Genomic DNA, 27,094 nt, shown 5'->3' with positions numbered 1-27,094 from the left:
ACATTCCATGCCTCAGGTTCTGCATCTGTAGCGTGGGGACAGTCATGCCCATCTCGGGGCCTTGCTATAAAGCCTACGCAATATGTTGCATATGAAGCATTTAGCATAGTGTTTAGGGCATAAACTCTCAATACATGCTGGTTATTATTAATAGATGTTGCTTAGATGCTTTTGGAAGCAGCACTGAATGTTGATGAAACTCATGGTCTGAGCATGGCAGAGTTTTTGCAATAGTGGAAGTAGCGGAAGTTTCCTCAGAGTGTCTGTCTGCCTGTGTCCCTTGGGAAGAGGGCAAACAAATCCAGCGGGCTGGCTCCACTCTGAGGCCACTGCCCTGGTGTCCAGGGCAGTGAGAGGCTGGCCAAGCTCCCAGACAGCCTGTCTCGGGCCTGGAGCACAGAGCCGTTGCCTCACCAGCTTGTAATGAGCTGCGTCTCCATCCTGATTAGAGGAACAATCCTCACTCAGAAAGACGCAGGGGAAGGAAGTGACAGCGTCGTAGGGACAGGGCATAACCTCACCCCCCAAGGAGGGGCTAGCTTCTGGGGAGCTGGTGACTTGAAGGTCACAGCCCAAGATGGTGCCGTTACCCAGGGAGGAGGCTGAGCAGACCCCACCGGGCAAGTCTGGGTCAGAGCAGGAGACGAGCTGGGACCCGCCCAGGCCTGTCTGCAAGCCTGGGAGGCAGCCCCTCTAGCGCTCTGCTTTGCCAAGAAGGGCAAGCAAGGAAACCAACATTCTCCAGGCACCTTCTGGGTACCAGGCCTGATGCCAGTCCTATGACATCATTGCCATCATCCACATTGTCCTAGTAAATAGAATGTTACAGCACTGACTTTTCCAAAACTGTGGATTACAGCCCATTACTGGGTTATGAAAACAGTTTAGTGGGTGACAAATAGCATTTTAAAAATAACACGATAAAAAACCCCAGAAAATTTCAGAATGCACAACACAGAGCAAAGATGAGTGTCGTTTTGTGGAAGTTTCATTTCTTTAATAGGTGTGTGTGAGTGTTTGGGAGGTTGTAATGGGGATAGAAACCATGCCCATTTCATAGAGTTGTTGTAGAGATTAAATGAGTTAATGTTTTAAGTGCTTAAAGCAGTATAGCAGAGGCTGGCAGCACCCACTCCTGTCTCCTTGTGAGACAGGTTAGTTAGCATGTTGCTAGGTAGACAGGGGGATCCTTGGTGGAATAAACAAAAAAGCAGCCATATCCTGAAACTCCAGGTTCTGGAATGTCTCCTTCACTCCAGGACAAAGATATGTGAATACGCCTTGAGGTTAATAAATTATCTCAGATCCCTTTTGGCCAAACAAAGGAGCAGATCTAGTACATAGGAATAGGTTATTTCATGAATCCCTTCAGCATGGGCAAACAGGACAAACCTAATAGATGAATTCCATTAGAAGGCTCCAGCCCCCTTCCCCAAGCAGGCAGGGGAAAGTATAAAAGTAAAAGGCTTTTGCCTTAGTTAGTGGGCTTCCCAGTTTCAGGTACCCCCTCCCGGTCGGGAGCTGCAACCTCTTCTCCTGCTTTTAATAAACTATCTTCCTTTACAACTCTTTGCCTTTCCTGGGTCTGTGTTTCCATTCTTCAGTCTCACGAGACATGATCCCCGCCCTCAGCCAGAAATTGCCGGCAGATCCTACATCATTTGGGGGCTCGTGTCCTGGATTGAAGGAGAGGTAAATATTATCTGTGCCTTTCTACTTGCCCACCCTATGGGCCTTCATCATTTTTTTGTCTCTGTCTCCTGTCACACAAATACTGGGCCTCCATCAGCCACTTAAAAGTGACTAGCATGGCTGCTGACCTTAAGCCACAAAGGTAAAGCCTTTTCAGAAGGGCTCTGGTTGATCCCCTCTGGCACTGAGCCGGAGGAATGTCGGCCACAGTCCAACTGCCTTTTCTCTTGCTTTCTCTCTCAGGTGGAGTAAAGCCCAAAGATGGCATGGTTGACATGAATGGCCCTTGGCAGCAATTGCGGGATTCTGAGCATAGCTACTCTGCCCTGTGGCCCAAAGGCTCCCTGGGTCTTTCCCCAGCCCGACTGCCCGTAAGGGTGCCGTTCGGAGGCTTCCCTCCCCCTCTCTCTGCTATTTTCTCATATCCTTGTGCTGCCTTTTTCCTTTCCACAAGGAGACTAAATACTGGCGCGTGGCCAGGACTGTGGGCCTTTGCGGGCAACTGAAGGATCCTGGTCATAGCTACTCAACGGTGGGTCCCAAAGGTCCCGCTGGTCCCTTCCCAGCCCGACTGCCTGTGAAGGTGCCAGCAGGATGACTCCTTTGTCTCTGCTGTTCTTTCATCCTGTCACTGTCTCTCCTCAGCTTTTGAGACACCGGTCTGGGGTGTCTTCCCTACGAGACCTCCACAACACTCCCTGCCAACTTCCAGACATCTTAAGGTAACAACATGGACCTCTGCCTCTACAGGACATCTCTTGTCACTCAGGATAAGATTTACTGGCATTTAGCATTCCCTCTCATACCATCCTCTTGGGATTGCCTCCAAGCTTTATTAAAGCGCAGATGGAAGTGTCCTGATCTCCACCCCAAATCTCTCTGTTGTTTTTGTGATCTCTCCACCTGTTGTCGATTCTTCAATAATTGTCTGGCAGCCCAGACTCATCGGGGACTCCCCCGTTGGAGTCCCAATACCTCCCATGGAATCCCAATACCTCGCCACTTTCCTCTTACACCGCTGCTTTTGTCAGCCACCTGGCAAAATTCCCAGGGAAGGGCGATATATTCCAGACTCACTTTATCTGCAGGAGGAAGCTTTACCTGAGCCTTTCAGGGTTTCCTTTTCCTCTGTTTGCCTGTTGGGAATCAAAACTTCCCCCCTCACCTTCCTGCCCAGACTGCATGCCTTCTTTACAGACCTTGATTATATAGTCTCTCCTTAAACATCTTTATTTAGGAGGCCACTATTATATTAATTGTGCCATCAATTTTTGTGACTCCCAGAGTCGGGACATACACCCCTCGACCTTAAAGCACTTCATTATTGGCCACAGCCTTTATCGGCCTGTGGGCCAGCACCACACATTCAGGTGAGGACACACACACACGGATTTGGGGAGGCGCCCACCAAGGCCCAGGCCCAGGTAAGCATGAATAATCCTGGTGCACTGTGTCTCCCCACCCACCGAACCGGTCACGCGGTATCTGCGGCCCACGTTTCCTGGGGGACGCCCTAGAACAAGCTGTGGGAAATGAATTGCAAAGGGACGCCTTTCTGTTCTTCCTCCCTTTCAGATGGGCAATCGGCCCTTATATGCCTTCACCCCCCTGAACTGCATCTTGAAACATTGGGACAAGTTTGACCCTCAGACTTTGAAGAAGCAGTGCCTGGTTTTCTTTTGTTCAGAAGTTTGGCCTAAATACACATTGGAAGATGGGGAGACTTGGCCTTCAGAGGGAAGTATTAACTACAATACTATCAAGCAGCTAGACCTGTTTTGCAGACAGGAGGGCAAATGGTCAGAAGTTCCATATGTTCAGGCTTTTTTCACCCTGAGGGACAACCCAGGTCTCTGTAAGAAATGTAGAGTTGACCCAGCTCTTTTGGCTGTGATCTCTTGCCTCCCTCCGCCTAAGGAGACCCCATATAAGGGACTCCTCCTAAGGGGACGCCTTCTAAGGAGACTCTCCCTAAGGAGACCCCTCCTAAAGGGACTTCTCTAAAGGAACCTCCAGCAGGATCCTCCTCTCCTGAGGAGGTCCCTTCAACAAACACCCAGTCAAGGGATCGTCCTAAAACGTTACGTCCTGCTCTTCCTGTGGAGCTGGTTCCTGCCCGAGCTCCTTCTAATTGTCCTCCGTATCCAGGACCTCCTATACAAAAGCACCCCCAGCTTGGAGTAAATCAAAAGCGCCCCCAGTATAGAGTAAATCTCCTTCCTTTACAAGAGATGCCAGGAGGAGAATTTGGGCCTGCCAGGGTTCAAGTCCCTTTTTCCTTACAAGATCTCAGACAAATAAAGGGAGATCTAGGGAAGTTCTCAGATGACCCTGACAAGTACATAGAAGCTTTCCAAAATTTAACTCAGGTCTTTGAGCTCTCTTGGAAAGACGTTATGTTAATCCTGAATCAGACTCTCACTAGCTCTGAAAGACAAGCAGCCTTGCAAGCTGCCAAAAAGTTTGGGGATCAGTTCCTACCACATCATGAGGAGCAGGCAGGATGGGGTTCCACTTGGAAACCCTTCCCTACAAGGAAGCAGGCAGGACCCACTGATGATCCACGATTGGATCCTGATACAGCCATTGGACAGTGGCAGAGTAGACGCTTTCTGGCATGCATTTTAGAGGGACTGAGGAGAGCAAGGGCCAAATCCATCAATTATTCAAAACTATCTACTATAGCCAGAATTCGGAAGAAAATCCTTCAGCCTTTTTAGAAAGTCTCAGGAAGCCCTTAATTAAACATACTCAAATAGGGCCAGACACCCCCACAGGGAAAATCTTTTAAAAGACAAATTGATAACCCAGGCTGCCCCAGATATCCACAGGAAATTATAAAAATCGGCTGTTGGTCCTGAAGGCACCTTGGACCAGTTACTCAAGGTGGCCGACACTGTCTTTTACAATCGGGACCAGGAGGAAGCCCAGGACAAGGAAAGGAAAATAAGAAAAAAGACAGAAGTACTAGTGGACGCCTTACAGGGGACCCGGGGAAAGGTCCAACTGCCACCAATGTGGACAGTCCAGTCACCAGCGAAGGGAATGCCCACAGCCGCCAGAGCCAACTCGGAGACCTCCGCGGCCCTGTCCCATCTGTGAAGGGGGTCACTGGAAGTCAGACTGTCCCCCGAGGCCTCCACTCCCGAGGCCTGCCTCACTCAGTCAGACTCCCACTCGGGGCTGTAGGGGCCCGGGGCTTCTACCAGTGGCTCCCTCGTCCCATCTAACTATTGGAACCCCCAAGCCCTGGGTAACCCTAGAAGTGGAAGGAAAACCTATTGATTTCCTTCTAGACACAGGAGCCACATTCTCTGCCCTCCTCTCCAATCCAGTACCCTCTCCAATCGACATGTTACAGTCCGTGGAGTTACAGGCAAGCCAATTACTAAGTATTTTTCCCACCCCTTAGGCTGCATATGGGCTGACCTAATGTTCTCCCACTTATTCTTAATTGTGCCAGAAAGCCCTACTCCTCTGTGAGGAAGAGACATTATGACGGCAATGGGAACGATTGTTCTCCTAGCCCCTGGAAGTATTTCTAGCTGCTTCCCAGTAGTAGAAACCAACATCAACTCTGATGTCTGGGCATCACAAGGGACAATTGGTTGCTCCATAACGGCTGCTCCAGTCCACATTCATCTGAAGGACCCACTTTATTTCCTTGCCAAAAACCATACCCTCTGAAGCCCGAGGCACGAAAGGACTAATCCCTATCACTAACAGTCTCAAATGACAGGGCTCCTTAGAGAAGGCAACAGCCCTGCAAGACCCCCATCTTAGGGGTTCCCAAACCCAATGGAGAGTGGAGATTAGTTCAAGACCTCCGGGTGATCAACGAGGCAGTTACTCCTACACACCCTGTAGTTCCAAATCCTTACACTCTCCTAGCCCAAATACCTGAAAGTGCCAGATGGTTCACCGTGTTATATTTAAAAGATGCCTTTTTCTGTAAACCTGTGCACCTCACTCATAGTATCTCTTTGCCTTTGAGAGGACCCTGAAAGCCAGATTCCACAGCTCACCTGAACGGTCCTCCCTCAGGAGTTTAGAGATAGTCCACACCTTTTTGGACAGGCCCTTTCTAAGGGCCTAACAGATTTTTCCTATAGCAGCTGTACTTTTACAATATGTTGATGATCTTTCATTGTGTGCTCCATCTGAGACCTCATCAGCCAAGGCACTACTGCCCTTTTAAATTTTCTAGCCTCTGAGGGTTACAAGGTTTCCAAGGCCAAAGCCCAAATGTGTCAAACTTCTGCCAAATACATTAGGCTAATGATCTCTGAAGAGACTAGGGCCCTAGAGGAGGACAGAATTCGTCCCATCTCCACGTATCCCCTGCCTAGGAACCTGAAACAATTAAGGGGCTTCCTAGGCATTACCAGCTACTGCCGACTGTGGATCCCAGGATGTGGAGAAATGGCCCATCCCCTCTATCAATTAATTAAAGATATTCAAATGCAAATACTCATCTGCTACTTTGGAGCTCAGAGTCAGAACAAGATTTTAGCCTTTTAAAACAAGCACTATTAAGTGCCCCAGCCTTAAGCCTTCCTACAGGAAAATCCTTTCATTTTTATATAACAGAAAGAGACTGGCTTTGGGAGTCCTAACGCAAGCCAGGGGACCCTCACAACAACCAGTAGGCTATTTAAGTAAGGAATTAGACCTCGTAGCTCACAGCTGGCCAGCTTGCCTCCGGGCCATAGCTGTGGCTGCCCTTCTGGTTCCTGAAGCCACCAAGCTCACAATGGGACAAGACTTAACTGCCTTTGCCCCCCCATCGCATTCAAGGACTTTTAAATACTGACAGTAGTCACTGGCTCATAGATAGCCACCTCCTGCGGTATGAAGCTCTTTTACTGGAAGGTCTGGTGGCTCAAATATGGAACTGTTCTCTCAATCCAGCCACATTCCTCCCTGAGGCGGGAGAAGAGCTGATGCATAACTGGCAGCAAGTTTTACTACAAACCTATGCTGCTAGACCAGATTTACGAGATACACCCCTAGACAATCCAGATTGGACACATTTTACTGATGGGAGCTCTTTTGTAGAATACAGCATACGAAAGGCTGGATATACTGTCGTTACTTTACATACTATCTTAGAGCATACAAGCCTTCCCTCTGGGGCCAGCACACAACTGGCTGAGCTAATAGCTCTCACCCAAACACTAGAACTGAGTAAAGGAAAAAGCGGTGACTCCGGCTAATCAATATGTTAACTTCACTAGCGGCTCCAACCAGTGCTTTAATCTTTCAGGTGGTAACAGTTTAAACCATAGCTCTACCACCTCAATGAGTTCTAATGCACATATCAAATTGCCAGCTAGATGGTTTCTCATTTGTGGGGAGATAACCTCCCAGCTTGCAGCACCGAGGGACCCTACTCTCTCGGGAGGTTAACTGTCTTCTTACCCCCAAAGCCTCATCAGGTTAAACATCACAATAAACTTACTCTGGACTCCAGCTATAACATCAATAGACATTTATTCAGCCCCACTAGGTATATATATCCTTATCTCTTTGTAGTACCTGCTATGACCATAGCCTTAAATGAGATTAGCCACATTGCTTGTTCAATGGCAAAGGCCCTAAATGCCACTTCGCAGGCTATACACGCCAATGGGTCAGAGTTAGGACGAGTCCGAGAAGCAGTTCTTGAGAACCCAGCTGCCATAGACTACCTACTCCTCAAACACAAGCAAAGATGTGAAAATTTTAAAGGGTTATGCTGCTTCAATCTTTCTGATAATTCTCATTTAACAGAAGATAAGGTACAACAAATCCATAGCATAGTTTCCAATGTTACACAACAGACAGGATTCTTTGGCTTAAATTTTTCTTTCCTTATTTCCTGGTTTCCTAGCTTAGCAGGACTTAAAGAAGCCTTTCTCATATTTCTCTTATTCATTATTATAGGAATTATCTCTTGCTGTTGCCTACAGTGCATTTCTGCTTGTGGACCACTTGCTAGCTGGCTACCACGGCCTCCAAAGCAACAAAACCCTCACCTGGATCTGCTCATCTACCGGGGACCCTTAGGTGGACCTCTGGACAAGCCCTAGCTGCTGGTCTCTCTCTACGTCCCTCGTCAGCCTGAAGTAGCCAGAGCGGTCATCGCCCCTAACTGCCATTAGGGTTATGTCTTCAGATGGGGGATTGAGACAGGTTAATTTGCATGTTGCTGGTAGACAGCGGGGGGTCCTTGGTGGAATAAACAAAAAAGCAGCCATATCCTGAAACTCCAGGTTCTGGAATGTCTCCTTCACTCCAGGACAGAGATATGAGAATACGCCTTGAGGTTAATAAATTATCTCAGATCCCTTTTGGCCAAACAAAGGAGCAGATCTAGTACATAGGAATTGGTTATTTCGTGAACCCCTTCAGGATGGACAAACAGAACAAACCTAATAGATGAATTCCATTAGAAGGCTCCAGCCCCCTTCCCCAAGCAGGCAGGGGAAAGTATAAAAGTAAAAGGCCTTAGCTAGTGGGCTTCCTAGTTTCGGGCACCCCCTCCCACTTGGGAGCTGCAACCTCTTCTCCTGCTTTTAATAAACTATCTTCCTTTACAGCTCTTTGTCTCTCCTGGGTCCGTATTTCCATTCTTCGGTCTCACGAGACACGATCCCGGCCTACACCCAGAAATTGCTGGCAGATCCTACCTCACTTGGAGATAGCTCAATTTTCCTGTACCCACCATCAGTTTCCTGAGTCTCCTAAGGATATTCCCATGGGAATATGCTTAGCCCAAGTGAAGGGAGGTAGAATTAATGCCCAGGAGTGACCTTTGGCCTCTGAGAACTGGGAGATCGTCGGTAAACCACAGCCTCCTGACCCCCCCGCGCAACGATTCTGAGATGTGTCCCCAGCGGTCTCTCAGAGGGTGCCCAGGTGGACTGAGCATCAGTTGTCCATGGAATTAACTTCCCCTCCCGGTCTCCCTTCCCCGCTCTCACTGCTTCCTGGGATCCCCTCCCAAACAAACTTCTTACACCTATATCCTTGTCTTAATGCCTAATCTCATTTTGGATGAACTCAACTAAGATAAGCAAATTCTGGCACAAAGTAAGTGCTCAATTAATGTCAGTTTGTATGAATTGTGTTCATCTCAAGATAGGATCTGTGTAAATGTTTTATATGCATCCTTTCATTTAATCTTCATACCAACCCTATAAAGTAGGAACTATGATTGTCCCATTTTCCAGATAAGGAAACTGAGGCTTAGATAAGTTAAGCAGCTTACTCAAGGTCATATAGCTAGAAAGGGGAGAAATCAATTCTGAACCCCTGTGTGTTACTAAAACCTCGTTCTCAACACCTGCACTCCATTTAATCTGCACAACCCCCTGCCAGTTACCTTCTATTATCACTCCCATGTTACAGATGTGGGCATGGGCAGTCCAGGGAAGGAAAGCACTCAGTTTCCACACTCTTCATTGCCAGATCGGGACTAGCGCTTGACATTCCAACTCTGGGCCCTGTGCTTCCCATGACAGCAGGCTGCCTCCCAGCACCCTGGAAAGGGTCGGGGGTGGGGGGAGAAATCCCTTCCTTATAAAGCATTCCTGTGGTGGAAATGGGCCAGCTGTTTATCACACCTGTGGCACAAGAGTCAGGTAGGATGTGTGTGAAAAGAAGGAGCACTTCTAGCAGGTTCAGCAGGACTTCCAGGCAGATAGAGGTCTGTCCTAATGCTTGTGCCTCAACCTCCCAGGCAGCTAATAAGAGCTGATAACCTGGTATTGAGTCTCTCTACTCACTGCTGGCTTCAGCTTTCATCTTCCCATCCTTATTTCCAGCAGCCCCACCATTCCCACCAAGGTGCTCTGGGCTGTACATGCCTTTGGTCTGAGCTCCATGTGCACAAAGCTCCCTGTGATTGGTCACTGTGCACAGACTGTGAGCCAGGCCTAGTTCTGCCTCTCAGTACCTCACCTGCCTCACCTAGTAGATTGGGACAATAGTAGCCTCTTCTTGGGTTGGTACCAGGATTACATGAGCCAATGGTGTACACCACATAGCTGACAAAGGACTCATAGCTAACATGTATAAAGGATTCTCACAAGTCTACACTTATAAAACGAATAATACAAGTACAGCCATTATGGAAAACAGTACGGAATTCCTCAAAGAATTAAAAATAGAACTATCATATGATCCAGCTATTCCGTGCCTGGGTATTTATCCAAAGAAAATGAACACACTAATTTGAAAGATATATGCACCCTCATGGTCACGGCAGCATTAGTTACAATAACCAAGATATGGAAACAACCTAAGTGTTCATCATCAGATGAATGGATAAAGAAAATGTGATGTACATACAATGAACTACTTACTCAGCCATAAAAAAGAAGGAAATCCTACCATTTGCAACAACATAGATGGACCTGGAGGGCATCATGCTAAGTTAGGTAAGTCAGACAGAGAAAGACAAATGCTGTATAATCTCATTTACATGTGGAATCTAAAAAAAACCCCAAACAAAACAACAAAAAAACCAAGCTCACAGCTACAGAGAACAGATTGGTGATTGCCAGAAGCGGGGGATGATGGAGTGGGTGGAATGAGTGAAGGGGGTCAAAAGGTACAAACTTCCAGTTATGAAATAAGTAAGTCATAGGGATATAACATTCAGCATGGTGACTAGAGCTAAACATATTGTACTGCATATTTAAAAGTTGCCAAGAGAGTAGATCTTAAAATTTCTCATCATAAGAAAAAAACATTCTGTACTCTGTATGGTGATGGATGTTAACTCGACTTACACGTACATATCATTTCACAATATGTACAAATATCGAATCAGCATGTATACCCAAAACTAATGTTTTATGTGAATTATACCTCAATCTAAAAACTGAACAAACAAAAAAATTTTCTAATTAGAAAATGGGCAAATAACATGAAAAGATATTTTAACAAAGAGGATATACAGATGGCAAATAAGTCTGTGAAAAGATATTCCACATCACTAGCTATCAGGGACATGCAAAGTAAGACCCTGATGCGATATTACTATGCACCTATTAGAACAGCTAAAAGAAAAAAAAAAATGATAACACCAAATGCTGGTGAAGATGTGGAGAAGCTGAATTACTCATATGTTGCTGGTGGGAATGTAAAATGATACAGCCACTCTGGGGAACAGTTGACTCTTTCTTTAAAAAATTAAACACGCGCTTACTATATAAGCCAACAATTGCACTCTTGGGCATTTATCCCAGAGAAATGAAGACATGTGTGGATAAAAACCTCTACATGAATGTTTCTAGCAGCTTTATTTGCAATAGCCCCAAACTGGAAATAACCTAATCTCCTTCAATAGTTAAACCATGGTACATGCATACCATGGAATATTAGCCAGCAACAACAAAGGAATGAACTCTTGACACACACCACAACTTGGATGGATTACGCTGAGTGAAAAACATTCCAATGGCACATAAGTATGTGAAAAGATATGCTAGGTCATATACTGTGTCATCCCATTTAGATAACACGATTGAAATGACAAATGTGTGCAGATGGAAAACCTAATAGTTGCCAGGAGTTAAGGATCATAGAAGAGAACTATACTCACACATCATCATACCAATGTCAGTTTCCCGTACTATAACTGTACTATAACTATGTTAGATGTAACCATTGGAGAACATGGGGCGAAGGGTACAAGGGATTTCTCTGTACTATTTTATAACTTCCTGCAAATCTATGTTTTAAATGAGCTACTCGTAAAAAGTTTAGCTCAGTGCCTAAGTGAACAGCACTTAATCAATGGTAGCTCTCATTATTACGATTTCATTGATTCCTTCTTACAAGTCATCTTATCTGATGCTCACAATAAGCTAGTGAGAAAAGGTTTTCTTCACCTCCATTTTACAGACTGAAATACCAAGACTCAGACACATTAGATAACTTATCTAAGTTCACATATCCACAAAGACTTAGGAATTGAAGCCAAAATCCATGGACTTCTCACATACATGCAGGTACAAAGACCAGTAAGATAAAAATCTTTCCCTTCATTCAGCATATAACATAGTGAGGGAAGAGATTTAACTCAAATCCAAGCAGAAGTTCTATGAGAGCACAGGGGAGAAAGGAGTAAAAAAATATTCCAACTGAGGAGATCTAGGAGGGCTTCCTGGAGGAGGTGGCATTTGGGATTGTTTTGAAGAATGAATAGAAGCTCAGTAGGTGTAAGGGTGGTGGTGGTGCAGGAAAAGGCATTCCAAGCAGAGAGAACCTGATGGTTCAGGAACAGGAGTACTTGGAGAACAGTGACAAGCCCAAGGTGGCTGAAGCAGCTGACATGGGCCTAAAGGCAGATGCAAATTAAGGAAAAGCAGAGGGCGGTCAATGAAGATGGGCTCTGAACAATAGTCTGGGGATTAGACTCGTTCTCCCAGCTTTTGCTCACTGTGGCCCCCAATGTCTGCTGTGGAAGCTGAAAGGCTGATGCCTAAAGTGCACACGCAATGAAAACAGTGTACATGAGGGGCCAGCCCTGCATTTACACTGAAAAAGCTGGACAGAGGTCCACAGTGGGTTCTGAGGTCCCTGGAAGCAAGGAGCCCTTCCATTTCAGGACCCCAAGATAACATTTTCCAGGGTCCTCGCAAGGCCCAGTGCTAGCAGATCCTGAAGGAAAACACCTGCCTCCTGTGGGTCCTATGCCCCACAACAGTTATCCTGGGCTTTGGAATTTTATCTTTCCACAGTGAGTCACAAACCCTATCATACGTGTGCTTATTTATCTTCCCTCCCAGAAAATAGCCTCTCTGTGGTCAGGATCCAGGTCTGTTTGGGTCATCACTGAACGCAGCGTGGCGTCAGCCACAGAGAGGTGTTCAAATTCAATTCCATTCGATCGCCCTAATATCAATGTATTGGGCACCTGAGCTAGGGATTGGAGGTAAAAGAACAAGACGCAGTCCCTTAGTGGAGAAGAGAGAGGATCGTGGCTCACCGCTCACAGGGCAATGGCACTGCCAACCATCTAGAGGCAAAAGGATGAGAAACCACCGTGGGTTGTGACCAGTGGAGCCAGTCACCTCTGCATAACTTATCTTAAAAAATGTGGAGGGGAAGCCTCATTCTTTATTTTCTTTTAAGGAGGGCATGGCTCACAGTGGCCCATGCAGGGATTGAACCGGAAACCTTGGTGCTACCGGCAACACACTCTAACCAACTGAGCTAACCGGCCACCCCTGAAACCTCATTCTTGGGAATGGGCACCATTGATCCTCGTGTCCAGAAATTCTTAATGGGGCTACACTGAGACACAGGTTATGTTTCCATCACAGACTTCCAAACTTATTGCTGTGACGACAGCGAGACCTGTGCCTTTTTGCTAAGGTCGTGAGTGGCAATTGGATGTAACACAACGATAATATTAGAAATGTGTGAAAGAATAATAGTACATTTTAGATTGTTGGCCGAGATAGCAACGTGCTTTCTACAGTTCAACTTCTAGAGCCCTAACATGAATTATTTGAAGAAACTAGATTCCAAAGACGTCAGTGGGATACTTTTTGAAGTGTGTCATCAGTATGTCTGTATTCACATAGAGATAAAAGAAGCCCAACAAATAAAATTGTGACAAGGCTGACGAACAGAACAACTGTGGCTTATACAGGGGACCTTTTAAAAAGGCCTATGTTGAAGATAAGTCTTGGCTCAAGCTTTGGAGGAGCTAAGGTGACTTAGATGGGCAGTGGGATGAATCACATGTAAAATTCCTTAACTAAACATCGATTGACTTAACACGTGGAGGTGGTTGCCTGTGGGTCTTTGCAGTCAGGGTTGCTGCTTGAATAACTTTTTTACCTCGCCTGCCCACTTTGGTTTGCCTTTGCCAGGTTGTCCCTGGGGCCTGGCTCCGCCGATGCTTTTGGAAAATGGAGTTTGAGAGGTAAAGGGCAGCTTTTGCAGATGTAGACTCAGGCTTCGGAAGGAAGACTCGGATTAAAAGAAGCAGCTGAGAGGGACCTTAGAGACTCTCTGGGACAACTGCTTTGGACCTGGGTTTCCTGGAGCCTAAGGGTTCTGTAGAGGTGCCCAGGTGGGCTGGGAGACAGCCCTGGGGCGGGCAATACTGAGGGCCTGGGCTCAGGGTCTTAATCTGCTTCAGCCAGAAGAGCTCAGTGTGACTTTTCGTACACACTGGAGTTCCAAATAGCTTAGAAGAAAGGTTCGATGGTTTAAGGCTTAAAACCTGTTAAGCTAGTCCAACACAATCATCATCGTCATCATCATTATAAGTTTTTACAAGAGCTGATTTTGAGCGTTTTGCACGTGAAGGACACTATTAAAAGTGTTTTATATGCATTATCTCATTTAATCGTCACAGCAACTCTAAGAGGTAGGTGCTATTATTATCTAATTTTACACAGGAGAAAACTTAGGTCCAGAGGTTAAGTAATTTGACCAATGCACATCGTTCATAAGCAATGGACCGTAGCTGGCTCCTGAGTCTGCACAATTTTCCACTCCAAGGAACTGAGGGAGGTGAGGCCCAGAGAGAGGCAGGAACTTTCCCCAAGCCCCACAGTGAGCTCAGGGGCAAAGCCACTCCCCCTCAGGGTTTCTTCCTCCTGCCAGGCTTTCCCCTTTCTCCCTCTCCATCCTTCAGTGTGCCTTTCTCGAACTGACTCAGAAGTGGCTTTAAATAGATCATCCCTTGGTTACCAAGCACCAGCACTCCCACGCTGGGAGCAACGAAAGAGACGAAGCTGTGATGGCTGATCTGCTTCAGGGACCCCTGTTCTAAATGGGGCTGGGGCTCTCTTTTGGCCTGTAGCCTTATTTCCCACCCTCTGCTCCAGGTGAAGTTGAAGGCTTTTGGTGCAGCATTGCAGGCCCTTCACAGTCTGCACGCGGGCTGTCCAGCCCCACCTCCAGCTGCTCTCCTATGTAAACTGTTGCTATTGCAGGGAGGTACACCTTGTTCCTTTGCCATGCTGTCCCTCTACCGGAACACCCTTCCTGCCTTGTTGGCCTGGCATATCCCTTCTCTAGGGTCCCGACCTCTCTCCCAAGGCAGAATCACATCCTCCCTGTCATGGTACATACCGCCCCGTACTCTCACCATCGACTCCGTTTGCTTGATTCAAAGCCATGCAGGCGGCCCCATTGTTCCTTTACTAAAATCAGGATAGTTCTTACAATCCATGCTTCTCATTTATTTGGGAGTATTTCTTGCCTCCTGAAACACAGTTATTGAACTGATACAGTATTTTGTAATCAATGTCGTCTTAGGATCCAGGACTTGTTGGTTTCCCTCCAGACTGAGCTCACCTAGGTTGGGGGCCATGACCATGTGTCTGTAGACACCCCATAGCATGCACAGGGAGGCACAGACGAGGGGCCAGGTGGTGCGATTGGATGGCGCCCCTTGTGCCCAGGTCACCATGGGAGGCCTGCAGGGCTCTGAGCTCCAGGACATCCTAGATGCCCGGGAGAGCCTCCAGCCAGCAGCCCAACGCGCACTGAGTCCATGCACTGCCTCATGGCACATGCTCTGCTCAGAAACATGGGCAATAATAGCAGACTTCACTTCCCCCTTGTGTTCGTTAGCTAGGGCTGCCGTAACAGAGTACCAGAGTGGCTTAAACAACAGAAAGTTATCTTCTCACAATTCTGGAGGCCAGAACTCTAAGATCCAGGTATCAGCAGAGTTAGTTTCTCCCGAGGCCTCTCACCTGGGCTCGTAGATGTCTTCTCCCGGTGTCTTCACATAGTCTTGCTTCTGTGTCCTAATCGCCTCTTCTTACAAGGACACCAGAGTCATATTAGACTAGGACTCACTCCAGTGACCTCATTTTAACCTTATTACCTCTTTAAAGGCCCGATCTCCAAACACAGTTACATTCCAAAGTACTGGGAGTTAGGACTACAAGACAGGAATTTTAGGGAGACACAACTTGACTCATAACACCCCTCGAAGGTTGACCAAGCCCAGCAGGAAGCATGTCAGTCTCAGAGTTCAAACCACACATAGGGTATTTTGCCTCTGCTTTTCTCTTTCTCAGGTAGTTATAATAGCTGACTAGTTCCTAGCCCTTAACTTTCTTGAATTTCCAAAAGAATTCTTCACCATGTCCTCTTCTGACTGGTCTACTTCGTTCTATCTATTTAGCTCCTGGCCCCAATCCCCTCCTTATCCAGGCCTTCCAAACTAAATGTCCAATGGCAGTTGCCCACCACTTCCCTCAGAGCGCCACCCTTATATGTAAAATACAGGAATCTTAGACTTAATACGATCTCTCAAGGACATGGGTCTTGGCTTACCATTGCCCTTGCCGGTGGCACACATCACTAATCAATCATAGCACACTTTCCTGCAGCACCCAAGGCCAGGCAGCCTCTGCCAGGTGGGATGGCTTGTGAGCTAGGTCACATTTGTGGTTGTGGGCCTACCTGACTCCTACGGGAACTTCTAACCAGAAATCCTGTGGATTCTTGAGTATAACATCCACACACCAGATCATTTTGATTGGTCCTGAATTTGTATAATTCTTACTGTCTTCAATGAAAGCAGTTTGTAAATTGGATAAGCAACTAAAAGTGTCTAGATTCTTTTGGAGGGAACATTTGACCTTTGGACTCTGGGCCCGACAGGTACACTCTGAAGCAACTGACCAGGAATCTGATCTGGTCTTTCTATTAGGTGACCCAAGCCAGGGAACAAAGAAATAGAACTGGTAGGACATTCATTCATTCATTCATTGCTTTCATTCAAACATTTACTCGGCACTGCTCTAAGGGCTCGGGATTCACAGACAAAGAAAGTGATGGCCTTTATGGTGCTAGATCCAACGGCACCTTATTTATTTAATCCTTTATGGTCTCAGTTTTGGTACATTTCCCTTTCTGTAGCAACTGTTACTAATTGTCCACTAAAACGCATGTTCTCCTTTCCACAGTATCTGGTCGTCCATGTGAAGGGGCTTCCCAGCAAGCAACTTTAGTTCTCCGCCTCCCTTACCTCTAGCTGTGGCCATATTACCTCACCAAGGGAATGTAAGAAGTGATGAGAGTTATTTCTAGGCCTAGGCTTTTATGAAGCGATTGTACCTTCTCCATGTTTTTTCACCTTCCATTGGCGAAATGCAGGTTAGTCCAAGGCTCTAGAGAGGATGGTGAAGTCATAAGATGGAAGGAGCCTGGGTTCCTGAATCATTGCATGGAGGAGAGCCACTCACTGACCAGAAATATCAGCCTTGGATGATTTTGTGAACAAGAAATAAATTTCCATCATGTTTGAGTCTTTGGACATTTGAGGGTCTTTTTGTTATAGAGGCTTACATTACCCTAACACAATTTTTAGGTGAAGTCAGTCTTATTGCTGCACTGCCTCAGACTCTGCTGCCTACCTTCAAAAGTATGGCCAATGAGGGGAGCCAGGTCTGGAGAGAGTCCCCAGTAGGTCTCTAAGCCAGACGACTTTAGTGCAGACCGGGAGAGTTTTCTATAAGAGAACTTAAAAATCCTGGTAAAATAAGCTCTCAAAATTTAAGAGAAAACGGTAAAGTTTTCCTGAGAAACTCACAAGCACTGTATTCCTTTGCCTGGGAAATCAATCAGGGTCCAGGGCAATTTTTTAAACAGCCAGAAACCCTTTTCTGGGATTTAGTACCCCCTGGCTATGGCTCACTGAGGGAGCTGGCAGAGTAAGGACCACCTGGCAAAGAGAAATTAGCAAGTAATGGAATCCCAGACCCCAATTGGGTCAACAGCATGAGTCAGATTGCTACAGAAATAAAGAAATCCCATTCATAAAATTTCCCTCACTCCAGCTTAAGAGCTTTCAAAGTCATAAAGTCTACATAAAGCTAGAAGACCTACAATTGTCCAATTAGAGGTTTTATCCAGGAAAACACACATTTTCAAAGTCACTGTTTGGTCCCCGTGCCAGGAGTGGAGCTAGGCTGGTTTGGCATACTGTGCCTCTGGGTTTTATAGACGTTTCCACTTTAGTGAGACAGGACAGAGGACTTCTCAGAGACTCTCCCCCCTACAGTGTGGTCCATGAGGGGCCTAGAGACACCCAAGACTAACCATTACTAATGTCACAATTCGGGGAAAGCTGGAATCGATCTAAACCAACTCATCTGGGAGGGAAGCAACAACTAAGCGCTTACTAGTTACTACTGGTGAGTGCTAGCTCCCGTTGTAAATACATAGCATACATTATTGCATTTCATCTTTAACACTGCCCTATAAGGAAGGGTCTTCTTTCAGATAAGAGAGGCATGGAGAGGCCAATCACCTTGTTTAAGGTTGTATGGCTCGGTGAGTGGCAAGGTCCAGATTTGAACTCAGGTCTAGTGATTCTCAAATACTTCAACCTCTACATTCTGTTTGGCACTCGCAATGCCAGGGCTTCACTCTCTCTCTGTCGGGCCATGTAAGCCTCATTGGGGAGAGCATTCAGATAGACGTCAAGGTAGGGCATGTCATTACCAGTGGGAGATCAGTTTAAAAGCAAGACTAGTGAGGAGAACCAGGCCTGGAGAGAGTCCCCGATATTTGCCAGGTACTGTGCCAGCATTTTACTTAGATTATCGCGCTAAATCCTCCTAACAGTCTTCCAAAATAAGTATTATTATACCCATTTTACAACTGAGGCAACGGAGGCTCAGAGAGATGCAGAGATTTCCCCAGATCACATGGCTGGGAAGTGGTAGAGAGTCTGTTTGAACAGAGCCCTCGCTCAGAAACATTATGCTGGACACGAATCTCACCCACCTATGCACCATATGGCTTTTGTTCATGGGAGGGATTCCTTTATCAATTTCCAACTCTACTTGCCCACATTTAATTGCTAACTTCCCTGACAGTCCTGGATGTTGAGGCCCCCATATATTGCCTTTTATGGCCACTTACTAGCTGAGCAATCTCGAGAGTGTCCCTCAACCTCTCAGAGGGGACATGGTTTCTGCTCTCCTGCGATTCACCATCTAGACCAGGGGTTGGCAAATTTTTCCTGTAAAGATCCGGAAAGGAAATATTTTAGGTTTTGGGGTCTATCCAATCTCTGCACGGCAACTACTCCACTCTGCCACTGTATTGTGAAAGCAGCCATAGACCACACGTAAATGAATGCATATGGCCAGATTTGACCCATGAACCCCAGCACGCAGACCCATGATCTAGATGGTCAAAATATTCCACAAATAAGCATTAAGTTCTCATTATAAACATGTCACAAGGGGAAGGTATCACGTGCTCTGAGGGTTTATTCCCCAGGAATGGGTCTCAGGGAGCTGGTGGCTTGGACAAGGTCACTCCGTGACTCAGGGCAGGGCTAGGACTGGAGTCCAGGTCTTCTGCTCTTCTCTGGGGACTCCCCCTGGCATGTGCTGCCTCCTTGGCCATCAGGTAAATCTGCAGAAGCTGAGGCGGGTCCTGCAGCCCTGCTAGAAGCGAAATGACAATGGTCGTCACTCAGAGCAGCCCCGGGTTTCTGCAAAGGCCTGGCTTAACCTGTGACTGGGGCCAAGAGACTTTCAGTAGCAAATTATTGGCTCATTTCTTTCCAGCAAGGCCTGGCTCTCACAGCACCTTCTGGAAAGCTGGCATAGCAGCTGTAGCAGCACGCGCAGCGTTAATTTATTAAAATCCCAAGTTGTAAAAGCTGCCGGGGGAAGCAGAGGCATGCTGCACTGGCGATGTAGTGTTGCAGCCACAAAAGGAAATGTTGGCGAGGTCTTTGGAGAAGGGGTGGTTGGTGAGGCGGGGACGCTGCTAGATTTAATAGCAGGAATAGGAGTCATTTGTCTTATTGTAGAATAGATGTGTGTTTGAAAGCAGAAAATGCTCTGGATCCTTTCTTTCCTCCCCTTGCAGGCATGAAAAGCCTGAAGCAAAACAAAATGCTGCTGATTTCGAGGCTATTTTGGGCGGCCTGTTGCTGATTGTCTGCTTCTGAGGCCCTCGGCACACATGCTGCCTTCTCAAAGAACGGTTTTAACATATTGAAATAGGGAATGAATGAGCATCTCGCTGCTGCTGCCCCGCTGCCATCAGAGCAAAAAGCAGTCCTTAATAGCCAGGCCCGGCCCACGGCGCTCAATTCCTCCCTCTCGTCCAGATGCCCACCCACCCCACACCTCCTGCCGGTGCGGTACTGGCTGGCGCCTCGGTTACGTTGCCCACCCCATGCCAGGAAGCTATTTACCAAAGGAAATAACTCCGATAAAGGGATAAAAATAGCCAGCAATGATGGAAAACATTTTGTTGAGAGGTCTGTTGACAAGAGAGGAAATAGAGCTGTGAAAAAGCGAGGTGGTGAAGGACACTGAGGGAGAAGTGAGCCGGCTGTGACCGTCCGGGGACCCAGAAGCAGTTGTGACAGGGCCCAGAGGCCAAGACGGCTATGTCCACATGGCCAATCTCCCCTCTCGGTCAGTGGCCCCCATCCTGTGCTATGTCACCCGGCCTCAAGGCAGTGAAGGAGTGTGAGCTGGCGAGATCCTTGGTATAGGATGGATGTCTCTGAAATGCAGCTCCAGGAAGGAAGCAAGTGGAGTGCAGGGTAGAGGCTAACCAAAATTTGGCTTTTGGAGTTCTGCCACTTATTAACACGGTGACTTTGGACAAGCCAGTGAATCTCTCTGAGCCTCAGTTTCCTCGTGTGATAAAGATAGTGTTAGATCCATGTCATCGAGATGTGGTGACAATGCCTGCATACTAGCTACCAAAATGGCATTATTGAGGTCATGTGGCCTTTCACACACATAGATAGAGGGCATTCTGTGTGCTAAGCACTGTCCCGGGAACCCAGGACACCTTGATACTTGAAGATATTAAATTCCTTGGGAAACTCAGCAGAGAATGGAGAGACCACCTTAGAAATACAGAACCAGCACTGACTGCTTGCCCTGAAAGAGCCAAATGAAGAAAGGAGCCCAGAACACATTTCCTGGGCCACAGAGACATTCCAATTAACTCTCTGTGCCCTCTAGGCACTGCGTACTAGAGAGGGAATAATCGAAGGGCTCAGTCTCTCTTTTTGAAACACACAGCCTGGTGGAGAAGACAGGAAAGTAAACAGATATGTGTCATTTAGCACAAAAAGGACCATAACAGAGTCAGATTTAAGAGGGAACCATGAACACTGCCGTGGGACAAGCAGGGAAGGCCTCGTGGAGGAGGCGACATGGGCCAAGTCTCAAAGGATGTGTAAGAGTTAAGACAGGCAGAGAGGAGAAGAAAGCATTCCCACGAGAAGAAATAAACAGCATGGTGTTTGTGAGAAAAAATGTCTACAGTTGGGAATGGCTGGTGTGCAAGACACAAGGGCTAGTGATACTCAACAAATTTAATAATTGGTATTCGAAGGGACCACACAGTCCACAGGTGCTGGCCACGCACTGGAGAACAGGGTCCCAGGGCCCCTCCCTGTGACAGGATGGTTGTGCCCTGTTGGCTGCTGGATGGTTGGGAGGTCTGGGGAGCAGGAGCTGGAAGGTTGGAGGTTGCTGGACACACAGAGGGTACATAGAGAGCTTGGGGCAGTGGACATTCACGGGCTGGTTTAGAGGTGGGTTACACCAACGTGTGCCAGCTACCTGTCTGACCCCAAATGGAGGGAGGAGCAGAGGGAGAGGCACCCTGAGCAGGGAGCAGAGCCCACTGGGAGACAATGGGCCATCCCAGTGGGCAGAGAGGTGGGATTCCTACCATGATTTTTGCCAAAAGACCTCTATTGGTAATCTGTTCATATGTGGATTTCCCATTCAAGATTCCACCTGGAGGAAGTATTTTGATGTTAAAAAGATGATTCCTGCAACTCAGGTTCCTGTTCTTTGGTGAGTATAATGGACATCTGAATTTTGCTCCCCTCTGCCTTTGCAGTTGCTCCCACACTGTAGAAGAATATATCTTAAAAGGTTCTGAAAGCCGTTCTTTCTTCTTTGTTCCCATGGAAACCAGTTCAGGCCTCATCATGTCTTCTCTGGACTAGCACAATCATCTCTTCATGATGACCCTTCCTCCTTCCTGTCCTGCTGCCTTCAATCTGTTCTCTAAATGATGGGCAGAGTGATCTTTCAAAAATACACATCTGATTGTGCCAGTGCCCCACCAAGAGTCCCCCTGGCTTTCAAGAGAAAATACGACTTCCTTAGTATGACATAGAAGGTCTTTCATGACCAGCCACCTCTTTTAAGTTTATCCCATGTTAACCATTTCTGCCCTGTAGAGGCAGGATGGACCCATCAAGGATTGCGTTCAGGTCAGTTACATTAGGCTGACTCTGTCTCCCCAAAGAGGGGCTGGGTATTGTTATGGACTAAGTTATGTCCCCCCAAAATGTTGAAGCCCTAACTCTCAGGATGTGACTGGATTTAGAGATAGAGTCTTTAAATAGGTAATTAAGTCAAATGAGTCTTTAGTGTGGGCCATGTGCCAGTCTGACTGATGTCCTTATAAGAAGAAGATATTAGGACACACCGCGAGATACCAGGGGCTCCATGTGAAGAGGGAGTGAGAGGGTGGCCGTCTGCAAGCCAAGGAGAAAGGCCCCACAGGAAACCAACTCAGCTGGAACCTTTTTCTTGGACTTCCAGCCTCCAGAACCATGAGAAAATAAATTTTTGCTGTGTGAGCCATTCAGTCTCTGGTATTTTGTTACGGCAGCCCTAGCAAACCAGTACATAGGACAATAAATGTGCAAAGTAAGAGCAGTCAGCTTGTCACTTGGTCAGAGTACCTTAGCCTGATGCCATTAAGGATTTCAATTGTATAATCCCTGTGCTCTGATTCCACGCTAAGCCCCTCACCTTCTGATCATATTTGGCTCCCCACATTGGTGTTCTACGGGGAGTGCGCTCACTGATAAAACCAACGTGAGCTTTCCAGACCCTTCAACAGTCACATTTCTCCTTGTATGATAGCCACAGAGATGCATGGCTCAAATCCTCCTTCAGAAAAGGACCCGGTGCCCAGCTGTAAGGAATGGGGTGCTTTCAGGCATGCGTTTACACGTCAGCCCTGGCCAGCGGCTGTGCAAGGCAGCAGAACAAGGACCCCTCTTTGCCCAGTGTGGGACCCCTCTGATGGCAATCTCTGCTCACGTACTTGCCCTTTCCGGGGCTGGCAGAGGCTTTGTCCCTATTGCATCACAATCAGATGGCTCCCCATGCACAAATTCACTTTCTGCCCTTTTGGTTTCAAGGTGTTACTTCCTGGGAAACTGTTTATACCTCTTATCCCATCTCAACCTGGAGAATCCAGCCTGTAACACCCGCAAATCAACGCCTATCTGGAGTGTAGACGGTTTCTGGGAGTTGATTTGGTATGAGTCAGTTTCTGAGCCTCACATTCTGAAGGTCGGGCCTTGGGCTTTTGTAATCAGGACAAGGTATCTGCTTTGGGAAGCCAGGCAGGCAGGGGTACCTCCTGGGCACTCCACAAATTCAGACCCTATTTCTTTCTTTCAAATGCAGTGATTACCACAGCGCTTAGCTGATCCTCTGTGAGCCTTTCCTTCCTCTGAGAGTTGAGGTCTCGCAGCAACCAGAGGAGCGTCCTCAGGGCAGGAACAGGCCTGCTCCTTGTGGCGGGCCCAGGGTTGGGCCCATCAGAGGGCTTGATAAAAAAATGATGGAAGTGCTCAGTGGACGGCCATCGGTCATCTCTGCTTGACCATCTCCAAGGGCAACATGTGTGCTTTCTTCTGAGGCCTCTGATAAAGCCATGGGAACCGCAGGATGGGGTGAAAGGAACCTGCATTCTGAAAGCAGGACAGACCAGGTGTTCAGCCCCAGGGCCATTACATCCTAGCTCTGTGCTCTTGGTTATAGGATTTACTGCTCTTGCCTTGGTTTGTGCATGTGTGTGTGTGTGTGTGTGTGTGTGTGTGTGTCTGTTTGTGTGTGTGTGTGTGTGTCTGTTTGTGTGTGTGTGTGTGTGTCTGTTTTTGTGTGTGTGTGTGTGTCTTATTTTTGTACCTGTAAAATGGAAATAAGAACAATAACCATCTAATGGCTCATAATCAGGATAAATGAGATAGTGTTTGTTTTATCACATGTGTTTGGTTCTTGCATTATCAATAGGAAGAGTGTTAATTACAGCCAGGCACACAGTAGGTTCTCAATAAAAGCTAGTCCTTTCCCACTCCTCTCTTTCTCTGAGATTTCCAGGCACTAGAGTGTACAAGTCTTTTCAACAAACTAAATATATGCAAGTTAGTCATATTCGTGTATTTGCATAAATGAATAAGCAGTAATTATATATTGTAACAATTTCTAAATAATATCCCGAAATAACTATCCCAATCCACCAAAATATTAACAATGGTTATTTCTGGGTGGTAGAATTATGGGAGATTTGTATTTTCTCCCTAAATTCTCTACAATTACTATGCGTTATTTTTGGAATAGGGAAAAATGAAAAATAAAAGAGGAACCATGAGTAAGAAGAAGGCTCTCCTACGAGTCCTACAATACGCTGTGATGGGAAGTCTGTTCGCTGGCATCAGATTCTGCTGACAGTCTCTGTGATTCCAAGGACATGTGGAGTCACCAACGTTTTAAGCAGCTTGAAAATAGAAGATTCTGCAGCAGGATGTGGCCAGGCTGCCCAAGCTCTGGCCAAATGGGTCTGAGCCTTTTCCTCCTTACTCTGCAGGATCACAACGGAGTGGGCTACCTTGGGGGTGTGTAGAGAGGAGCCCACTCCACAAATGAGGCCTGGATTTGAGAGTTCCCTCCGCCATGTATTAGACGTGAGATCTTGGGCCCCCTATTTTACTCCCCTGAGCTTCAATGTCCCCATTCTACACGTCTTCATTGTGACTTCCTCTGAGAAACCTTCCTGGGCCATGGCAGGTGCAATGGGGCCCCCCTCATTAGGGTCCAGACCCCCTCTGCTCAACGCTCGGTGTTACTATGTTCTCCTTATAGCCTGTCCCTGTCCCAGGCTGGGAGCAACTTAGGAGCTGGGAACATGTCCTACCCTCTCGTGGAGCCTGGTGCAGAGCGGGCCCTCACCAAGTGTTTGCTGGATGAATGACTAGATGAATGACACGCAAGCTCTGGAGCCGCGGAGATGCCCCACCTGGACCCCACCCTCAAGGAGCTCACACTGCAGTGGAACTCAATCTTCCCAACATAACATACTCTGTGACCAACGCCTTCAATGGCTTAAAGGAAATTAGGAAAATAAGGAAGAAGAGGAGAATTCCACCCCCCCTCCCGGGGGTGGCACTGGGGGTGTCTGAGAAGCCCTTGTTAAGGAGGCAGAACTTGAGCATAGTCTGGAATAATGAGCAGAAATCCCTTGTGCGGACAGAAGGTGAGGCAGAGGCAGACCAAGGCAGGGAGTTAGGCAGGAGAGTATGCACAGCGGGGACAAGGCACGAGCAACATGGGGCCATGCATAGAGCCCTCGAATGCGAGCCCAGAGGCTCTTCTTGGCATCCTGGCTGAGCAGGGACCACACAGGTTTAGGAGGAGGGTTGGTAGGGTCTGACTTGCTTCTCACTGGACTGGCAGGACCAGGCATCTCCCACCTGTGCCAGATGCCAGCCTAGCCCAGCATTCTTTCGCTTGCCCATCAGGAGGGCTCAGAAATAGGGCTCGTTTGGAATTAATCACTGCCAAATCTAGTCTTCAGCAAATAATCCCCTTAATTTAAACCAGCATCTGTGGGAAGGGCTGGCTTTGGCAGGGGTCCTGATGAATATGAACACGGCTCACCTATGCCAGTTGCAGCAAATTAAATGCAGAAAAAAACATCCTGGCTGGACCCGGGATCTTACGTGCAGCCAACCTTCGAAAATGAATCCTGATTACCTCACCTGCGCAGAGCTCCGGCTTCATTTCGGGGCCCACCGTTCCCACGAAAAGTGCAGGGGCACTAGTTCAGCCCCACCCCACCTCAGGGCCCTTGCATGTGCTGTGCTGGCAGCCTGAAACCCCTTCTCAGTGTCGAGCATGGTTGACCTAGCCTGAACTTTCAAGTCTTGGTTCAAATACCGCTTCCTTAGTGAGACTTTTCCTGGCTCCTCATTTAAAGTAACTGTACTATCCCCTCCACCACCTCCCACTCTATGATTCTATTTTCGGCTTTCACAGCGCTTCCTTTCTTTTCTCGTATAGTTATTTTCTTTCTCCCCACTTGACTTCAACGAGACTTAGTTCCACGACAGCGGGAATCTTGTCTTACTCACAGCTGCATTCAGTAACTGAGGAAAAGGAAGGAAGACGAGAGAAGGGAGGCAAGGAAGAAAGAAGGCCGGAAGAAAAGGAGAGGAGGCAGGCAGGGGCTTTTAACACAGTAGTTTCAAAATGACCACGCCAGCCCTCCGCCCTACTGCCCTGGGAAGATGGCTCATTGACCATGAGCCACAGAAAACCTCCAGGGCAAGGGCAGGGGCGTTACATCCCCAGGGACAACACAGGCCTGGAACTTGGTGCTGAAGCAAGGGAAGGGAGAGAAGAGGACTCAGCTGTATTCAGCTCCTGCCGGGTGCCAAGCCTGTGTCTGCTCTCATTTTACAGAAGAGGAGCCTGTAGCTCATAATGAATAAACATAAAATAGCTAACATGTATTTTGCACCTGGGGGAAAGCATGCCGCATATATTGTCTCATCCATCACAGCCAACAAGTCTGGGAGGAAAGCATGATTACTGCTGAGATAGTGTAACTGGGGGATCCAGAGGTGTTAGTGAACTTGCTCTACTTCACACAAATAGTGAGTGGCAGAGACAGGATCAGGACCTAGGTCTTTGTAACTCTTGTCTAATATCCGCCTTTGATAGAAAACGCCCTTTACCTGATCATGATGGCTGTCTTGGGCCTCCCTGTACCCCGCTGCCCAGGGAAGGAGGCGCAGGGAGCCCTGTTTCAGGCCACGGCTGTGGGCAGACTTTTCAGACAATCCCAGCTCATCCACAGACCACTCCTGGAGCCGTTAATGAGCCTGCCACCTCCAAGCGCTGAAAGCTGCTTGGGCCGCCTGACTCAGCGCTCAGGCCAAGAGCCGCCTACGCACATGGGCAGGTGAGGAAGGACAGGCCTTCCGGCCCTGCAAAGCAGCCAGCTCAGAAACCACCCAGGGAGGCCCCCCACAGGCTGGGGTACAGAGGAGGGCAAAGACATCGCTTTCTGACCAGGAGGAGAGGACGCGGTCCTTAGGCTCTGTCACCCATGAACTGACTCTCTCTGTGTCCCAACTTTCTCATCCACATGAGAAGGTGGGCTGTCGTGAAGATGAAATGAAATGACCTATGTCAAGCGCTGCCCAAGGCCGGTCCCGAGGGACAACTCAGTAAAGGCTGCTTTTCTCTACCGAGTATACCTGTCCCAGGTGAAGTCTAAATTCCGAACCCGCCTGTAAATCCTCCTTCCCGCCGGTAAACTCAAACATCTCATGAAC

At 47.5% G+C, this 27,094-nt stretch overlaps 1 protein-coding gene and 1 non-coding gene across 3 annotated transcripts in view; one reads left to right on the top strand and one right to left on the bottom strand.

Annotated features, from left to right (window-relative positions):
- NAV2 (neuron navigator 2) overlaps window positions 1-27,094 on the bottom strand; it is a 717,995-nt gene that overhangs the window by 471,013 nt on the left and 219,888 nt on the right. The window lies entirely within an intron of this gene.
- On the top strand, window positions 12,919-13,055 carry LOC141572568 (small nucleolar RNA SNORA1). The gene has a single exon (XR_012497892.1). It is a non-coding gene; the product is annotated as a small nucleolar RNA SNORA1 (small nucleolar RNA).

Source organism: Rhinolophus sinicus, linkage group LG06, assembly GCF_036562045.2.
Source record: "Rhinolophus sinicus isolate RSC01 linkage group LG06, ASM3656204v1, whole genome shotgun sequence".
Lineage (NCBI taxonomy): Eukaryota > Metazoa > Chordata > Mammalia > Chiroptera > Rhinolophidae > Rhinolophus > Rhinolophus sinicus.
The sequence above is the reverse complement of the archived record's forward strand: the minus strand, read 5'-3'. Positions and strand labels throughout refer to the sequence as shown.